General features: G+C 32.2%; 1 long non-coding RNA gene across 1 annotated transcript; it reads left to right on the forward strand.

Moving 5' to 3' along the window:
• Positions 1–3211: 3211 nt before the first annotated feature.
• On the forward strand, positions 3212–4167 carry LOC121214719 (uncharacterized). The gene is made up of 2 exons (XR_005910426.1): positions 3212–3444; positions 3634–4167. It is a non-coding gene; the product is annotated as an uncharacterized lncRNA (long non-coding RNA).
• Positions 4168–9487: the final 5320 nt, after the last annotated feature.

Here is a 9487-nt window from a genome sequence, read left to right on the forward strand (position 1 = left end):
CTTTTTATTTTTTAGAAACATCCTCATCTCGAGAAAACGACATGTCATATTCAATGCGTTAGGACACAATGTATCGAATTCCAGAGATAAGCTTTAGTTTTGGAATTTCTACGTTTAAATTGAAAAAGGGAAATTCGGTTATTTAAATTCAACAAGGAGAATTGAAGCCCAGTAAGTTAGGGCGCAATCCTGTCGAGAATCTTAGATACCGAGTATTTGAAAACTTATGGATAAATCGGTTTCGATATTAAAACCAAATACAACCCTTTAAACGAAATAAAATGTAAATGAACGATAAATTAAACCACGAGGTGATAATTCGCAAGCTAAAACGCATACTAATGAATGCCAAACGATCAATAAGTACAAGTGAGCAATACAAAACACATGAATACCATGATTTCATATCACATATTATACAAATATTAATGACAATATTAAAAATTGAATTGAAAGTTAATATAATGATATAAAAACAATACCGTGAGTTTTATTTATATGAAGAACAATTAAAAAACAAAACAAAATATAAAGGAGAATTTTACAAATAAAATGAAATACGTTAAAAATATGACAAATAAAAAATAATAATACAGTATAACTTTTAAGTAATAATACATAATAATTTTAGAATAATAATACACAATAATTTCAAAAATATGAATACATAATACATGATGAAATAAAAAAATAATGCATAATAGGTTTAAAATAATAATATGTAGTAAACTTAAAATATAGTACATAACAATATTATACGATAAATCTTATGTATAATAACTTTAAAGTAATATGAAGTATAAATATTAAAAATAATATTAGATTTAAAATTACCTATATTTAAATAATAATGGGATAACGAATATTAAAAAAGAAAATATAAGACAACTTAATAAGGGTCAAATTTTAACTTAAAGCAGAATTAAAGGTAACAAATGGAAATAAATCAAAATACGGAGGTTGAAACGAGATACGCGAATAACAGGGGGACCAAAAGGGAAATATTCCCGTCCCTCAAAACGCGACACTTCGTTGTGGATCAAATCGAAACAAAAATGAAATAAAAGATTAAATTTAAAAAGGAAATAAAATAAAAAAGTATCGAATTGAAATACTGTTACAAGGTGGAGGGGTCATGGTTGCAAATAACCCTCCCCCTACCAAAACGCCCGGATCTAGCCGCGGTTGGATCGGGTCATCGGGCATGGTCGCTAAACGGCGTCGTTTGGGAGCTAGGAACCCTAGCTCAAAACGGCGTCGTATTATGTCATTATTTAAACTAAAATTTCCTAAAAAAAATCATTTGCAATTATAATTTTAAAAAAAGGATTGCTGCTCCTCTGCTAGGGTTTCGGCTCTAGCTTTTGACACCTTTTCGCCGCCTCGATTCCACCGTGAATGGTGGTCGGAGCCTCACCGCATAGGGTTTTTTGGCTCCTTTTCGCGCGTACTCGGAGGCATCACGAGGTAAGGTTCTTTCTTTTCCCTTTATCCTTCACTCGATTAACAGAAAATAAAAAAAATCTAGAGAAAGAAAGAAAAAACCGAAGAAAAAAAGATTGAATCACCTTTCGAATAAACTCTTTGCCTTTTTTTGTATTGATATTGTGTTTGATACAGTATGCGTGGGTTCTCCTTCCCCTTTTCAAATATAGAAAAATGGCTTTTATATAGCCGAATCCAAAAGAAAACATAAATAAAAAATACATCTCTTTTTTCCTGCCCTCCTTCCCTTTTTTTTAAGGTTTTTGAAAGGCTCTTTTATAGCCGAACAAAGAAAAAGAAAAGAAAAATGAAATCCCTCTCTATTTTTTTCTTCCTATTTCTGCTAGTATTTGTTGTCGATGTTGTTGCCTTTTCTCTTTGCTGTTGCTATCTATTTTGGTGCTCGCTTGTTTGTCCTTTGCAGGTACATGGTCGTACAGAGGCGCGGGCGCATGCGTACGGAGGCTCGCGTGAGAGCAGAGGCGCAGGAGGCTCTTGTTGCTGCTATGGTTTTCGGTGTTTGGGGAAAATCTTGGGCTAAGTTAGGTTTTTGGCTAGGCTTAATGGGTTTAGGTTTGGGCTAGGTTAATAGGGTTTAGTTTACTGGGCTGTGTTGGTTTTGGGTTTGTAAATTGGACTGTTCAATAATGGCATTTTAATTTTATTTGTTTTTATATTTGGTATATTTTTTGTTTTTGCTTTTGGGCCCGAGAAAATTGGGCCTATTACAATATTAAGATTTTGTTTAACAATGCTTAAAAAAACACTTTTGGCTTCAAAAGCACTTTTGAAAGAAAAGTTGTGCTAAACAAATAACTTTTGGTTGAAATGAGTAACTTTTCAAAAGGAATTTTACTTAGAAGCTAAAAATTTTAACTTTTCTTGAGCCAAAAGCACTTCTGGAAGCATTATTACTTTTTCATCCTTCTATTTTTCTTCTCTCATTTTTCATTCACGTTAAATTTCAAATGCTAATGTATAATTTTTTTTAATATATATATATCAATATTTTAATTTGTTAGGTTTATGTTTTCTATGTTATGTTAATATCTAATATAGGTTACATTTTAAAATAAAATCATTAATTAAAAAAATATTTCTTAGAATAATACAAATGTGTTAATGTCTAATTACAAATATTTAATGGTTATATTTAAATATTTAAAATATAGTTTATATATTCTAATTAAATTTTATAAATAATTAATATTAATTGCTTAAAAATATTTAAAATTTATATTTCATATATTAAAATATTAACAACAAGTTAAAATAAATCATTTTTTATATTCTTACTAAAATATCATAATATTAGCTAATTTAAACGTTATGTAAATGCATATTTATTACTTTATAATATCATGTTTAAAATGGACATTTTATTTCTCAAAAGCACTGTTTGACAACAATACTAAAAACTTAAATTTATGGAATCACGCTCTATAGGATTTAAACCTATGACATTAGGTTTTGGAGACCCACGTTCTATCGAACTGAACTAAGAGCGTTTTCTTATCATAATAAATAAGACTGTAAAAAAGAGGATTTTTTTTATTTTACAACCCCAATACATCACGCGAAACTGTACTATCATATATTATATGAGAAAATGATAGATTATATATGCTTAATTTTAATCAATCTAAAATGACTCACTCGTTACTGCTCAAAGGAGAAATAATAGATAAAGATGATAAGATTTGAACCTGTGATAATTTGTACCCAAAACAAACGCGCTACCAAACTGTGCTACATCCCTTTCAATTAACTAAACTTTTCAAAAATAATTCTCAAAACTAAACTACAACCAAGAGCCCTCTCCTTTTTTTTCTACAATCTCAATGTATGGATAATATTGCAATGACCGCGGATAGAACATGCAACATTCAAATTTCTTCTCTTATCCCCATCGCAATCGTAGTCTTCCTCACCAATCGCCCTATTGAAATCTTATACTAGGTTCAAATCTTTTTTTTCTCGAATTATTCAGTCCGAATATCTAATTTTTTTAATCGTTTATGTGGTATTTGCCTTGAGTTCGTAACTTGAATCGGTATTGCAATACTATTGACTGTATGTTAGGAAGATAAGTTATTTTCTATGCTTATATTTCCTTGGAAAAATTTACATTGGTTGATACTATCACAGGGCAAAAATTGTTACCAAAGGCATCAGGGTACCCTAAGATATCAGCTTTATTGTCCCTTAAATCAAGATCGGCAGGCGGCTTGAACGTTTAAATCTTCGGCTCCCACCAAAAATCTCTAATTATTTTGTGCAAAAAAGATTTATGTTGTATGCATGCCAAGTGTTTGTAAAAATGTTTTTTAGGCTTCTCTTCTTAGCGATAAGCTATTCCAATCTTTTGGAATAATTTTTTTTGGTCTAATTTCTTGATCAACATTTCAACTAGCTTTTGGAATTTGAACTAACCTGATGGGAAGAAAATTTCATTTCATGTTATTAGTATTTGTTTTGTTTTGGATGGTGGAAAGCTAAAGGGGAAAGAGATCAAATGGGCGAATATTATTTATTTCCTGAAGTTGTAAGAGAGAATGTTCAAGAAGCATAAAATGGTATTTCCTGGTAGCAACATGCTCTTCACTCGACCATCTGTTTTCAGTATTTTTGTACATAAACTTGTGATTTCTACCCAATGCATATGTTACTTAAAACTCTTCATTTTTATTGAAGTACATATGTCCAACACCCGTGTCTAATACATGTTTAGATGTAGGTATGGGGCTTGATCCCCCAATTTATGGAAGAACTTAGAAAAATGGAGCATTCGTGTGTTGGATATATACCCATACCCTATGCTCATTCCTGAGTCCAAATAACATATAGCCCAGTGCAGATATGGCCTTGCTAGATAGCCCTAGTTACGTTTGTTGTGGATTTGCTTTCATGATATAGATTAATTGGACAGCATACAACGTAAATTGGCAAGTCTATTGGTACTTGAATGGCCGAAAAGGAAAATAATATACGTTAGCTGTAGTTTGTTATTGTAATATAATTCCTCATTCTTGTTATTATGCCCAATGTCATTTTTCTATGATTTTATGATGAAATTTTTTCATATAGGAGTGGTTACCATCCAATGTTTCTGTTATCACACCCACGATCCGATGTATATGATATGCTTAACTATATTTGCTTGTACATACATGTCTATATGAGTATGGGAAAAAAAAACCTGTGAAGGATTCCTCACGGGTGGTTTTACTCGTATGTCTGTTAGTATAGTAACTTTATATAAAAAAAGAGACGAAGACCGGAGGGGTTCGAAGCACACCTCCCATCTGTATATATGAAGCACCCACGAGGGGTCTAGGTGGGATATGACTCGTGCATATATTTTATATTTATAGTCTAAAAAATATTAAGGTACGAATGAAATTCATTAGCCTTGCAAGGTATCATATATTCTCAGTCGTTCGATCAATAAATTGTACACTCCACCTTGCTATTTTATTTGTAATAGCTATCACTTGAAGGTAACTTACAAATGATCTTGAGGCAATGTCACTTTATAACCTACTTCTTGATTGGGTAGGACTATTTTGAGTTGACAAGACAAGCCCAAGCCTAAAAACTTGAGCCCGTAATAAATTCAAGTTTTCAAAAAATTGATCTTGAAAAAACTCGAGCCCGGCAGAACCCAAGCCCAAGCTCATAACAAACTCAAGTTTGAGCCCGATCTAGCTCAAGCTCGAGATAAATCCAACTCAAAGCTTGAAAAAGCTCGAATTTATAATTGAATTGCCATAATAGACATTAATAATCAATAATTACTTGAAATATAAATAAATGATAATTCTTTTTTTTAAATGTTTTCATAAGCATTGCATATTTATATTCAAATTATATTAATAGGAAAAATAATTTATAATAATTTTAATGTTAAATTATAAAGTTAATGAAATTTTTAGAAATATTAATTTAAAATAAAATATTTTTAATACTATAATTATATATGTACAATAAATATATAAAATTAATAATTATTTAAATCAATAAAATTAAAATTTAATGATAATATAATAATATATAACTATTACCAAAAATCGGTTGACCTTAAACTGATATACTATATTAGAATATTACTAATACATAAAATAATAAAATAATAAATACTATTAATAATATAATATAACATATAACTATTACTAAAAATATTAATACATATATAACTATTATAATAATATAGGTTATAATAAAAGATATAATATTACATGATATTATAATGTTTAATCATCGATGCAAATACATAAACTATTAATATATGATATGATATGATATGATATGATATGATATAGGGTTATATAATATATAAAGAGGGCTAACTTTTAATTGTACAAAAAGTATAGGAATTTAGAGTATATTTCAACTAGTAGTATAATAATATATAATATATAATATATAATATATAATATATAATATATAATATATAATGTACTACTACTATATATAACTATTATTATACTATAGATTCTAATAAAAGATATAACATAAATAGTGATGTGTAATTTAGTATATTAACATGTTTATAATTATAACTAGCAATACATAAAAGGGAATAAATTATATTAGGATGATCTTATAAAGCATAGTTTTTAGACACCAATAAAATAGTGTCACGTTATTAAATTTTAAAGATAACAAAATATTATTATACACTCATCTATATCTAATATCTTCTCCAACTTAATTTAAATTTAATTAAATTATTTAAAATAATTATTTTTTTAAAATTATAAATAAACATTTTGTAACACCCCAAATTCGGCCTAGACGCTATGGCCGAATCCTGTAATGTTACGATAAAGGGGTTTTGAAAATAGTGCGAATTCATTGAAGCTTTGTAACCCATTTTTGTTATTACAACTTTTATTGAAAATGTTATTTAATTAATTTAGTTGCCAAATTATAATTTACAGTAAAAGTCTTAAAATCGTTATATTTTAGAAATATTTTCAAAAAAATATTTATTTTCATAAAATCGAGATTTGCAGTCAGATATCGCAAATACAGAATAAAAAATGCATCCAAAACCAAATTAAAAACCAACAGTCCGGAGAGTTCAATAAATACAAAAATCCCAAAAATAGTCCTTAATTTAATTAAAACCAATATTCAAAGTCAGTTTACGATCTCGTGGTCACCGTGAGACTCCATCGCACCGATCTGCCAAAGCCTATGGATTACCTGTACAGAACACACAAAAAAATGTTTGTTTTCATAAACTCGGTATATAACCCAACAGAAATAGACAAACATTACAAACAGATATCACATACACAGTCAAATTCAGATTCAAATTCAGACTCAGACTAAAGTCTTTTACAGATACAGATATAGATACAGATAGCAGATAAACATAATAAATGTAGTGAGTCCTACCTCCATCCTCTACACACCATCTCCGTCTATCCCATCACACCATGTGGAGTTAAAAACACCCACCCATCCCTACATACCAAATAGTGTTGATGCAACACATTACAGATAATATGCAGTCAAGCTGCCAGAATATAGGTGAAATGTTGTCAATACAGATCACTTCCTCCACATATTCAAATCCCGCGCCAAATACATATACAGAATACAGGTAAAAAAATATAGATATATGAATTACAGACTTAACATGTTTGCTTAAACAGTATAGTCAGACATACATTTAGTATCCTACTCATATCATTCTATCAAAATATCATAGCACACAAAATAGGGTTTCTTTAGCCCTTACCGACCCTACGGTAGGCCCACAATCGATCGAAACGACCCGTGCGACCCTAGGAAAAATTTTACAATAATGGGCCCACATGCTCGCGTGGCCCACACACCCAGATTGGCCTTGCCCGTGTGGCCCACATAGCTTAGCCCAGAACCCATACGTCCATGCGGGCCCACACGCCTAACTTTGCCTAGCACGTATGGCCCACATGACCACACTCACACCACCACACGGCCGTGTCTTACCCAAGGCCATGCCCTTGTCAATCACACAGCCGTGTCTCGCACACGGCTAACCACACGGTGAGGCACACACCCGTGTGGCATTGACAAAATACACTTTCAACTTTCTCCCAAGCTTAGCTTTCCGTGTTTCGGGTACACACCTGGAACATTTTCGACGCGAAACCACTTTCGAGACCACCAACAACTACAAATAGAGACCCAAAACCTTCAGCAACCAATTTACGAGTCTAACATGATTAACCGAAAACATAAAAATTGACTCACCGCTAACAAAAACAACCACGACCTCAAATAACCCGTTGCAATGCAATCTTCTGCCTCACAACCTTCACCTAAACATAGATTTTATCGATTAAACACCAAATAAAGGTTGCCAAAACACTGCTATTATCTCAGAACCAACCAAAGCGATAAACGGAGTTCTACTTACTGAATCAGAAGGAGAACCCGACAATTCTAACAGCACGATTGAACAATAGATTGACGAATCGAAACGAAGAAGAACAAAGCAAATGTTTGTAGAGAAGGAGAAAAGAAAATATCAGAAAGGGGAAAAAATAGAAGAAATTGACATCAATTTTTTTTGAGAGAAAAAAAATTTTGAAAAAAAAATAAAAATAAAAACAAAACTTGATAACTCGCAATATCCCAACCCCCCACTATCCTCTCATTCTCAACCACCCACTCACACAAACTCCCAATCCTAACCAAACTCTCTCAGTCAATCGAGGCAAAAATTAACCTCCACGCTTGTGTAGGGATTCGAACACAAGACCCCCTAACACACTAACTCCCTTACCACTTGAACCAACAGGCTTATTTTGATATAGATTAACAGACAATTTTATATAAGCCCGTTCAACAAGGGTAAAGCTAGGACTAGAAAAAAAAACAAAATTTGGCAAATGTGAGACTTAAACCTAAAACCTCACACACCTAGAACACTTAACCACTGAAGCATATATACATTTGTGTTAGATATTTACAGAAAAAAATAAATTATTCAAGGTGTTACAAATCTACCCTTAAAAGAAATTTCTACCTCGAAATTTACCTGATCAGAACAGACGAGGATTCTGCTGACGCATCGAGTCCTCGGGTTCCCACGTGGCTCCCTCAGTGCCATGATTCTGCCACAGAACCTTCACTAACGGGAACCACTAAAGCATCTATACATTTGTGTTAGATATTTATAGAAAAAAATAAATTATTCAAGGTGTTACAAATCTACCCTTAAAAGAAATTTCTACCTCAAAATTTACCTGATCAGAACAGACGAGGATTCTGCTGACGCATCGAGTTCTCAGGTTCCCACGTGGCTCCCTCAGTGCCATGATTCTGCCACAGAACCTTCACTAACGGGATGGACTTCCTCCTCAGAACCTTAATATCATGATTCAAAATATGAATCGGCTTCTCTTCAAAAGTCAAATCTGGTCTAATCTTGGTCTCCGCAACAAAAACAACGTGAGATGGAACAGATAGATACTGCCTCAACATCGAGACATAGAATACATCGTGGATACGATCCAACTCTGGAGGTAACTCCAATTGATAAGTGACCGGTCTCACACGCTTCAGAATTTGATACGGCCCAATAAACCTAGGGCTTAGCTTGCCTTTACAGTTGAATCTTAGAACTTTCTTCCACGGAGAAACCTTAAAAAAGACGAAGTCACCCACAGAATACTCAATATCTCTTATCTTCAGATCTGCATAAGACTTCTGTCTATCAAAAGCCGCATTTAGACGATCCCGAATCAGTCTAAGCTTATCTTCTGTTTCAGAAACCAACTCAGGACCCAAAACTCGACGCTCACCCAACTCAGTCCAACAGAGCGGAATATGACACTTGCGACCATACAAAACTTCATAAGGTGCCATCTGAATGCTAGACTGAAAACACTTATTGTATGCGAACTCAGTTAGCTGCATATAATCTTCTGAACTACCTCAAAAATCTATTACACAACTTCAAAGCATATCTTCCAGTATCTAAATCACCCTCTCAGATTGA

The sequence above is a fragment of the Gossypium hirsutum genome, chromosome D02 (assembly GCF_007990345.1).
Source record: "Gossypium hirsutum isolate 1008001.06 chromosome D02, Gossypium_hirsutum_v2.1, whole genome shotgun sequence".
NCBI classification, from domain to species: Eukaryota; Viridiplantae; Streptophyta; class Magnoliopsida; order Malvales; family Malvaceae; genus Gossypium; species Gossypium hirsutum.